General features: G+C 31.8%; 1 protein-coding gene across 1 annotated transcript in view; it reads left to right on the top strand.

Moving 5' to 3' along the window:
- LOC132757439 (uncharacterized) overlaps positions 1-12066 on the top strand; it is a 109004-nt gene that overhangs the window by 94287 nt on the left and 2651 nt on the right. The gene's annotated exons all lie outside the window — the stretch shown is intronic.

Below are 12066 nucleotides of genomic sequence, written 5' to 3'. Positions count from 1 at the left end.
ATCTTGAACTGGTTAGCATAGATTTAGTGGGATTCAGAGACTTTTCATTTTGTTACGATGATTACAGCCATTCTGTGATTTTTCATTTTGCAGTAGCATAATTGTTTTGTTATTTTCTCTATTTCCTTCTCAATGAATTGTAAATAAATTTTGAGTGGTAAGTATGATATGTGAATTTTGTATGGTCCAAAGATGAACAAAATCCGTTCACAAATAACCAATTTATATTGAAAAATGTAAGTGTCGGGTTATAAGTGCCTCTGAGTGTATATGGCCAAATAAATCAACTCGCCATATAATAAAGTTATAAACCTCTTTTTTAAATCAAAATCGCTTGTATGCTATACTTTTAAGCTTCGGAAAAAATACTGCAAGTTGAGAAATTTTTCCCAGTTAACCATGTGTTTTGGATTATTTTTTTTTACTTTCAGTGCTTGATCTGTATGTATAAAGGGATTTCTAGGCTTTTTTATGAAAAGCGTTCTTTGTATTGTTAAAAATCAAACGCAACAACTTGGCAGTTCTATTGTTTGGCTGTAAATCATTACATTTTGCATTCTTACGTAAACCCAGTAGTTAATTTAATAATATCATTGTCGCAAGGTCGAATTTGCAATTGAATATATTTTTTAAGAGCGACTATTTCTTTATAGTTTCTCACGTGTGTTTTATAAACCTGTCATCCTGTCATTCTTTTGTTTAAATCGATATAATGATATGCACCATTGAAAGACTAAGGTTGTATACACTTAATCATAATGTATAACCTCCACTTTGAAGAGCATGATTGAACTTCTAACAACTGCATTGAAACTAGGGGTCGTGGGTCCACGCCCCAGTAAGTTTTCCCCAAGATATCTGTACCTCTCAAATCTTTAAGGAAAAAAATATTATATCGTAAGTAAATTAATATTTTAAGTACCTATCGGCTGAATAAGGCTAATTTAATAACAAATATGTACCTTATATTTTCAAAGAAAAAAAGAAGATTTTTATACAGGTGTCCTTTAAGGAATGCAACAGAGCTATGTTGTTACATTTTTCAGTTCCTGGTAGTGCCCATTCAGGTTAATTGAATGTTTTTCATTTCTGTCAGCAGTGAAACAGATTTAAATATTATATTTTTATATGCCCGTGTATTATAGTTTCCCCCTCATATCAGTTAAAAATCTGAAATATCTCAATATACAACATATGGAACATCTTAAAATAGCATACATGTTTTTCCTACCCTTGATGATATATTTCAGCATAGCATATCAAATTGTCGTGTCTGTGGTAATTTTGATAATGTTCTTGTTAAATGACCGTTGTACTGTTTATGAAAAAAATGAGACATTGCCTACTTTTAAATTTAGACTTTTGGCAGCAACAAGGCTGTTAAACGCTGGCTTTGTAACCTCTCAGTAACCTCTGATCCCCTTATATTTAAATATTTGGTGCTCCTTTCCTTTCTCGTTGAGGGCGCACGTATTCACAGAGTAACATTAAAATTCACACGGTCACGGCGCTGTATTAATACAATTTGGGCGTTTGTAGTTTTATAATGTCACTATTATAAATAACTGTTGAATTCTACTGGACGTAAGGTGGTGTGGATAGAGGTTATTTGAATGAGAGTAAATATATATGGGCTATACATGTGAAATGAACAAATGCAATACGAAATATCTGTGGCTATGTTTAATTTCGCATGTTTATGTGAGATATGTAGTAAAATCACAAAAAATCTTAGAAAATTCTTTATATTTAATATTTTATAACACGTAACTAAAAAATCTAATAGTTTATTGATCTTTGATTTTCTTCACCAAGGCGCGGAAACAGACGCAAGTAAAGATGTATGAACGTGGCACAAGTTAATTAACTAAACGAAGTTCTAAGTCATTACGGTTATGTACTATTTACGATTTAGGTGAAGTAATGACATTTGAAATTGATAAACAAGCATCAAAGAACAAAACTTAGTTAATGTAAATCTATCAATACACACGCCAAAAAGAAACTCAATAAACTGAGTAATGAACTGTAAGTATATGAATATTATGTCACGGATAAAATTGACAGATGTATCACGGTGTTTGGAATTTAGGAAATGAATAACTGCCTTTTGTTTCTGGCCTCCTTTCATCAATATAGTTCTCATTAGGGTTTTGAAGAGTTTTTGCTATAGACAAGCTAGAGTATACTAGTATACTAGATTTGGAGAAAATGATTAAATCAGTGTAATTTAATATTTGGGAAGTAAATCGTCCATGAAATATCCAGACTGGGGATAAAATGTCCGTAAATACATTAGTTTACAACAGCCAGTTGAAACCGATCAAAAACACGTGTTTCTATGTAAATACATTTTCGATTCAGAATACTCCGGATTTATGTTCAATTTAAATCATATACTCCGATCTGCGAAAAGATTTAATCTCATAATTTATCAGATCAATATAACATAGACTATATTACAAGGTATCAATTCAATATAATTATATTTACTGTCTACAAATCTATAACCAATTGAGTACTTTTAACAGAACATAGGGGTCGGAGAAATCTGATGCCCGGATGTACAATAATATCGGAGCTAGCTTTGAAATGTTTTATAACCTATTTTTTATTGCGAAAACTAACATTAAAACCACAGAGATGCCAAAGAATTGTATAAACTTTATTGAAAAATGCCTTTTTATTTTTTAAAGCAAATAGTTTGAATAAATTAAATAGAAATGAGCTGTAAATACTAAAACTAGAACACAATTTTGCGCATGCGCTTAATAGACATTCATTTCATACATTTGTTAAAGTTACACACTTAAAGTAGTAAAAGTACTACGATATAATATATGGATACGTTTATACTTTGTTGTTTTCTCTGGATTTGTCCAGTTTTTGGTAAGTTGTTTATATAATTGATTATTCTATATAATGACATGTCAATATTTGACAATATATCACGGGGATCATCAGACACTCCCAGTTTACCCTATATAAATGCTTAAATACCTAGTCGCGCACCCGATAAAGGTACATCGATCGAGAATTTACCGGCGGATATCTACTTTACAAAATACCATATAGCTTTTCCACTTATTATTCGATTTTGCAAATTTTTAGTTTATTTTGAAGAAAAATACTTGTCTAATACAAATATCTAATTTATTTTTTTTAAAATACAGACTATCTGTCCGCAACGACAATTAAATCAAAGGGCTGCAAGCTCTGTGGTATTTTCTGATCTTTGCAATCTAAATCGTACTGTATATCTGTATGTATTTTCCTGTATAAGTTAATTTTAATGCGCTATAATTCATCTTGCAGGGCACCAGAGCTTGATACATACGGAATTTTGCATAACTTGAGTTGCATCAAAAATCATTTATGTTCATTTTTTATGACAGCCACACTTTATCCTTGCATATCATGGCTACTTCCTTAATAAAGACACTTTAATTTAAAAAAAAAATGTTGCTTCGACTGGGATTTGAACCCCAGGCGTCTCACACACTAAACGAGCGCGTTACTGAGAAGTTATAGGAACAGAGCTTGGTTAAAATTAAGTAATTCTAAATTTAGAATTTCCATTGTATTTCGGGTTTGTAATCCTTATTAATGTTGAGGTATTTTATTCACGATAAACCTGTTGTTTAAAATTTATGTAAATAATTTAGCGAAAATCTTCTCGCCAAAACAGTCCGACATGTAGAATCTATATATTCCACTACTCGACAGTCAGATTTATTTGTGTAGTATTCGGTAATCGACATCTCTGAAAATAGCATTTTCATTGATCAAAATCATATTCATCCGCGTAATTTGTGATTGTGCATTTATTGACAATTCTATAAGCAAACGCTACTTTTAAACTTTGAATGTGTCGTAATTTGTTGGATACTTGTAGCAAAACAAAATTATTTCTTTCTTTTAAATCGCTAGTTTTAAGCTGCTTTGAGAACTTCTTGTTGTTAGGTTTGCCGTTTACCCGCTGTGTCAGAGATTGAATGCCAGCTTTGTATTTCCTGATCTTCGATCAGAAAATACAAAAATTAACTTGACGAAATCCGCGGTAAATTTTATTTTTTTTATATAAAAAGCAGGTACTTGAAATTTATTATTACGGTCACATAATAAATTCGATTTAAAAAAAAGCCGATGTAAGTTATTCACAGATGATCAAAGAAACAATATTTAAGATTTATTGGGTTGTTCATTCAAATTTATTGGCGGACAATTTGTTTTTACGGGTAATGTACTACGGGCATTACAATTCGCTCAACACGTGAAGTAAATTTATTACAATTTTATGTACAAAATATTGCTGAGATTGTCAATATTGCCATATTCATAGAATATTTAAATTTCATTCATCATTTATATCATTATTATTTTTTTTTTGTAAATCCGTTTTCAAATGTCGGTGCAGTGAAATAGACAATCATCGTAACAGTAAAGTACTCTCGTGTGGCTGTCTGATTCCGACCTTTTATATGTCAGGCCTTTTTAATGTCACTCGTATATTAATTATTGGCGACGCCGGTTAGCGGTACTCATTCTACTACTGCTCCGAGTACCTATGGTGTCCCCCTGAGGTTCATTTTAGATCCTCTTTTATGTCTTATATATGTCAATGACATGTCTGCAACCCTAAGCAATAAGCTTTTATTATATGCTGATGACTCAGGTATCCTTGTATCTGGTAAAATAAATCTGAAGAAATTCTCTCTTATGGCATGAGTCTTATTAGTGATTGGTTAATTGACTATAAATTGTCTTTGCATCTTGGCAAGACAGAGTCTATTCTTTAAACTAGGCCTAGCCTCATTGTCACATGTAATGGTACTGCTATAAAGTACACATCTTTTGTTAAGTATTTAGGTGCAACACTTGATCAAATTTTTTTGGCGTCGCCTTTGATGCTTTGCATCAATGCTTTTCTTGTTCTTTTTATTTGAATGCCTGTAGAAAGATATTTCTGATATTTTTAATGTAACAATAGAAAATAAAAATCTTTACACTTTGAGTCAGTATTATGCGAAATAAAAAGAAACTGTTGATTTATTTTTTATACATCACTTTCAGTTTCCCCCCATAAATTCCTATCTCTGGCCAGTGTATAATTACATGGCTTGTCACAGTATCACTGATAAATCAAATGGGCAGACAGCAGTTCAAGCGTCGACAGCTGTACCAGTTTATACATGTCGGCGCAGGAAACACAATTGACGGACGGTTTTTAACATATCCCAATTGTGTTCGAGTAAATCAATGTTATGGATTCGTAGTCAACATCCAAAGGTACATAGTAACACATTTCTGGCCCTATGCAAGCGTTACTTCACGTGAATTTTGACTGAAAATAATATCACTATCCGATGAGATGCGTCATTTTTTAAGTCACAAAAACTTATATTTTCTCATGATAATAATTCCTTTTATCATAAGGTTCGTAAACGTCAACATTTCGTCATTAAATATTCCAAACCATACCATCAAAAATGCTTTTTTGTTAAAGTTATAGGGTATTTAAGTTTGAGTGTCATCAAAATTTAAGTTACATCATCAGCCGTTCGCCTCTTTTAATGATAACATCGATAGCCTTTTAACAGCAAGAATGAATAACGCTTAAAGCCGTTCAAGGAAACAATTTTCAACGCTTTTGTGCTACAGTAACTAGGAAAGAGTAATTTTTTTTGGTTTATTTAAAATATTAATTTATTCATGATACTTTCTAATAGACGTCATGCTTACGAAATTCATATACTCTTCAATAATTTCTAAATTTTCCACCATAATAAATAATTTATTTTACAGCGTGTAAATTAATTTAAAGTATGAGTATTAGTTAGTTAGTTAGTTAGTTAGTTAGTTAGTTAGTTAGCTAGTTAGTTAGTTAGTCAGTTAATTAGTAAGTAAGTAAGTTAGTAAGTTAAGTAAAGTAAAGTAAAGTAAAGTCAAGTAAAGTCAAGTAAAAGTAAAGTAAAGTAAAGTGAAGTGAAGTGAAGTGTAAAGTAAAGTAAAGTAAAGTGTAAAGTAAAGTAAAGTAAAGTAAGAAAGTAAGTAAGTTTAGTTCCTGAGTTCTCTTGACGGGTTATTATTTGTTGTATCTTAGTGGAGAGACCTTTATCTCCATTTATCGCACTCTTTTGCAATATAAAAAGGAAGCAAGATCTATAAATATGTTATTGAAATGTTAAATTCAAATTAGGTTAAGGCAAATTTAACGCTTAATACGAATATTAAGTCTTATGAATAAAGGATCCATCAAGTGTTATTTCAAATAATGGCATATAGTAGACATGTCCCATGCAGTGAATGGCTGTGTAACCCGAGATGTCTGCCATATAAAATGATTAATTTAAAGCATAAAAATAAATTTTAAGAATGATTATTATTTCTATTGCACTATCCAATAAAAGCGCTTTAGAGAATAAAAACACTTTAATTTTAAAAAAGATATCTACCACATATTTTTTTCCGTATTCAATATATGTATGTATGTAGGGTAGGGTAGGGTAGGGTAGGGTAGGGTATGCATGTATGTATGTATGTATGTATGTATGTATGTATGTATGTATGTATGTATGTATGTATGTATGTATGTATGTATGTTGCATATCCCTCGCATATACAAATCAAATAGCTGACTGATTTGATGTTCGTTCTCTTTTGTACCATATTCTGAATATGTATATCCTATAAAATGTGACCACTTTGTGAGAATGCAAACATGGCTCCGCATTTTTTATCCATGCACTTCATTTCTCGGGTTACACAGCCATTCACTGCATGGGGCATGTTCACTATTTGCCATTATTTATAATAACACTTGGAGATAAAGGTCTCTCTGGTGAGATACAACAACTAATAGCCCGTCAAGAGAACTCAGGAAAACACTTACTAACTAACTGACTAACTAACTGACTAACTGACTAACTAACTAACTAACTAACTAACTAACTAACTAACTAACTAACTAACTAACTAACTAACTAACTAGTAATCATACTTTAAATTAATTAACATGCTGTAAAATAAATCATTTATTATGGTTGAAAATTTAGAAATAATTGAAGAGTAGATGGATTTCGTAAGCATGACGTCTATTAGAAAGTATCGTGAATAAAGTAATATATTAAATGAACAAAAAAGTATTACTCTTTCCTAGTAACTGTAGCACAAAATCACTGAAAATTGTTTCCTTGAACGGCTTTAAGCGTTTTTCATTCTTGCTGTTGAATCACGGGGGAAGAAGTGTTACACAAGGGATGAAGTTCCTGTATAAAATCAGGATAATTACTCAAAACCTATGTTTCCAAAAAGTATGACAGTATGATAAAAACTCAACTGCGGTTTGCTCTATAACTACCGATCTCTCGAACAAATTTGCAAGTCCCTCGGGTTCGAGCGAAATAAGTTTGACTAAAATATATTTTTGTTATCAATTACAGCAAAATAAACAGAGTTTCTGTCACTAAGATTACATTAGGGAAATACCCATCAATCATCGACAGAAAAATGTACATGAAGACACCATACTTGAGCGCATTTTATCATGAAAGTCAATGCTCTACATCAATCCTTTTTCCAGTCTACGATATCTGCGTCAGCAAAAATACCATACAAAAGAAACGGGGATAAGATATCTCAGTAATATCTCTTTAACTAAAATACACTCAAAATCAACATTATAAATCCTCTTTTTTGTGCAAAATATGAGCGTTCTACATTTCATTATAATTTACAACCGTACTGAATAATAAAAACACGCTAAAACGTGCCGTGATTTAGCACAAGAAACACATTGGCAGTAACAAAAGTTATCATAAGAACTCCAGGACATATTTTGAGTTATCACAAGAACTCCGGGACATTTGAAAAATCGGGTATAAATTTGTTAGCCGGGGCTTTATGTTTGCAATTTTGCATTATAATTAGGTAATTATGTATGGCAAGGATGAAGACTTGAAATAAACAGGTCAATACTTGCGAATTGGCAAATAATTTGGAAATTTTACTCAAAACTACCAGATTTTAAGCAAGAGGCGATGAAAAATGGACTATGAATTAGTTTTTGACACATAATACAATATGTAAGGCAAGCTTAATCATTAAAGTTTAATTTAGCACCTAAAACTCACTTTTTAAAGATGAAAATTACCATTTTTGACGAGTGTTTTTGCAGTATATACAATAGTTTTCCGACGAACTCCGTGACAGTTATCACAAGAACTCCTTGACAAGTTATCATAAGAACTCCATCCCTCGTGTAACACTTCCTCTCCCGTGTGAATGGCTGTCGACGTTATCAATAAAAAGAGGCGAACGGCTGATGACGTTACTAAAATTTTGATGACACTGAAACTTAAATACCCTATAACTTTAACAGAAAAGCATTTTTGATGGTATGGTTTGGAATATTAAATGACGAAATGTTGACGTTTACGAATCTTATGATAAAAGGAATTATTATCATGAGACAATATAAGTTTTTGTGACTTAAAATAATGCCGCATCTCATCGGATAGTGAGGTTATTTTCAGTCAAAATTCACGTGAAGTAAAGCTTGCACAGGGCCAGAAATGTGTTAGTATGTACCTTTGGATGTTGACTACGAATCCATAACATTGATTTACTCGAACACAGTTGGGATATGTTAAAAAAAGATGAATACTTACCGTCCGTCAATTGTGTTTCCTGCGCCGACATGTATATACTGGTACAGCTGTCGACGCTTGAACTGCTGTCTGCCCATTTGATTATCCTATCATGTTTCGCGGAAGCAAGTATTTGTGGGTGTAGTAAACTCTTTGTTATAAACCTTGAGCTAAAAATAACATGCAGTGTTTACTGCAGAGAGAATGTAAACAAAAAACAGCTGATTTTACACAGAAGAGGTTTAAAGAATGTTTTATATAATTCACAGATTAATAAAAGACATTAACAAGCCATCTTGTCTAGATATTAGTTTGAAGTCAGTTGATTTTCTTTTTTATGTTTATCACTATATTATAAATGAAAATGGTATCAGCTTCATTTTGTTAAATATATGTAAACCCTGCTGGGAAACATTTTAATTTGCCAACACCTGATTAAGATATTGTCACAAAGTATAATTGTTCATTGTATGGCCTGCCATGTGGAATTAAAATTCACATAGGATGCTTGTTTTGGAGGGAAATAGTGCGAATCTTTAAGCTGTTATAATCTGATTTTATATTATTCTAAAAAATGGCACAGGATTATAAGCAAGTCATAAACAAACAATGGCTAAATTTGGTTACAAGAAACCATGAACTTTGCAACTGATTAATATGCTATTCATCTTTTGTTGAGAAGTAAAGATAATAAATCTCTTATAGCTTAATGGCTTCAGAATAATTTCCTTGCACGATGGCCTGACTTAAGAAACCTCTTGCACTACATATTTCTCGAGCTAAAAGTGCAACAAGACAAAATATATTCTTGTAAAATGCAACCTTGAAGAAATATATCATGTATATGGAAAAGCCCTGATTCCAGAACATTCATCGTACTACCAAAAGATGCTGCTGATATATACAACAAAACAAAAGCAGTTATATCTGGCAAGGTTAAAATGACTACCCTTATTGGCTGTGTTTGTGCCATAGGTAAACTAATTTCACTTTTCTTTGTCTACCAAGGTGTAAGATTGCTAGATAACTTTATTGATAGTCCCAGTCCAGGTGCTGATGGAACCCTGACGTACAATGGTTGGTCTAACAGATCTTCTGCAAATATATGCAGTGTCCATTCCTAAAATACATGTATCTATCTACTAGAGATAAGAATACTAGTAGTCATTGTCTGGCCTATATGATGGACATACGTCCCATGTATCATTGGGTCTTATTGAATAGGCGAATTCCCGAAACAAACTTTTATTTTTGTTGCCATTCCAGTGTTCACAACTGCCTTAGCAATTTGAAATCAGTTGTTTTGGCTTTTCAAATTATTTGGAATGCTGCTTGTCGCAAATACTTATGTGAATCTGGACGCTGTGAAAAAATAAGGAACATTCTAAGCAAAGTAGTATGAGGCAAGCCTAGTCAAAATCAAATGTGTCTGAAGCAAAACCCAACAAAAAGCCAAAGGGGAATCAATAGTAAAAAATCCCCGTTCCAAGTTCACCTGGTTTGAAAACATTAAGAAAAACAATTAAGTATGTAGAGGACAGCTTAAGTTCTGACGAGGAAATATTTGTAAACATTAAGGCTATAAAATAATCGAATCTCACGAACTGCTGTCAAGTCATCAACATTGAACACGAACTAAAATCCGTCTAATTTCAACGTTGATTTAAAAACATCTAAAAGCATTGTAACAAGCATTCCTTCTCCACGAAACTTATTGATCAGAGGTCTACAAAATTTCGTGAACAAATAACAGGCAGACGATAAACCAAAAGGAAGTACTCAAAACTTGTAATATATGACATTGCCATCATTGTCTTTCCAACTAAAACCCAAATATTCTGTATGCGGTTTAAATATTTGAACAAAATGATATGCACTTGTTAAATCGAATTTTATCATATAAAACCTTTTTTAATTAACGAAAGAGCAATTTTTATATCTTCGTATTTAACACTTTGCTTCAACAGGTGCTTGTTAACCTCTCTCAGGTTAACACAAATTATACGAATAGCGACACCTAGCGGTCATTCATTACATTCAGGGAAATTAAATTTCTTCTTATTCGCTACTCTCAAACAAAGAAAATTACATTGAATTATTAGAAATATATTTATGATTTTCCCCCAACGACTTAATTTTTACGAAATTTGCCGTCACTTTGATTGAGCGGAAGTTTGTCTCTGCGAAAACGCCAGCGTTGTGAAAAACGCGAAATATTGTTTCCATTTTCTTGTTTTTATCATTCACTTAAATAATTATCTTCATACGCTTGCTTTATTTATTTATTACTTTCCTCCTTATATATTGATATATTTTTGTTTAAATTCAGGTTCAAACGTTGATTTATTGGTACCAGACAGCCTAGCAAATGACAATTCATGTGAATGTGGCAGAGATCTAACATTATCTTGCAAGTTCAAGAAGAAAACATTTGCCATTGCTTGGAAGAATTCAAACGAAACTGTACATATTGCTCAGTGCTTAAGAAACGGAAAGGAATGTGACATTAACCCTAAATACATTGATCAATACACTACATCATATGATGAGGCAAATCATATCTTCAACTTAACAATTACTAAGTTAACCATGAAAGATAATGGAAGAAAGTTGGTGTGTTCAGATGGAACCAGTACTGATTCACAAATTATTAGGGTCAAAGGTGAGCATAACCTATTTATTTACGTTACAGTCCCTTTTTTCTTAGGTATTAATAATCAAAACAATTGCTTATCTGAATTCGATATTTGATGTCTTTAAACATACACATTCAATATTTATATGAAACATGACATATTTCTTATCTATCTTTTTCTTGATATATTTATATATGAAAGCTGTGCCCAATTACATACCTAGTGTACTTAAAACGTGACCAAAAAAATCAGTTAAAAATCTTTATAGGGAGGAAATCAACTGTGAAAACATATTATTTTATTTATTAAATGTTTTAGCATGTTCATTCACGTGACCGTCATATTCTTAGAATCATATGTGGAGATAGATTTGACAAAATTATCTTAGTAAACAGACATTAATTACTTAGAAACAGAATTGACTTACACGTTATGTACAAAATATATGACTTCCTATTTTCGTTTGAAATACCATTTGTTCAATTATGTACGCTTGACAAAGTATGATTTTTTTCATTATGATAAACATTCATTTCTGATTCAATGAATTAAATGAAATGCAGTTGATGCGTATGAATAAAGCGTTTGTGAAATCAATTGTTTTTATCTTAGTGACGTAAACACGGGTTATGTAGTAGTTTCTGCAGTTTTATTCAAAGCATAAATAGTTTTATTAACCACTTGCAGTTTACTATGTTACCGTTGGAATGGAATGCGCTTCTGTCTCGTTCAGACGACTTTAAGACCGACTGTTTCTAAGAAAAACTTCAAGCTATTGCTAC

The sequence above is a fragment of the Ruditapes philippinarum genome, unplaced genomic scaffold, assembly GCF_026571515.1.
Source record: "Ruditapes philippinarum isolate M1 unplaced genomic scaffold, ASM2657151v2 ctg22_1_1_1_1, whole genome shotgun sequence".
Taxonomy (NCBI): domain Eukaryota; kingdom Metazoa; phylum Mollusca; class Bivalvia; order Venerida; family Veneridae; genus Ruditapes; species Ruditapes philippinarum.
The sequence above is the reverse complement of the archived record's forward strand: the minus strand, read 5'-3'. Positions and strand labels throughout refer to the sequence as shown.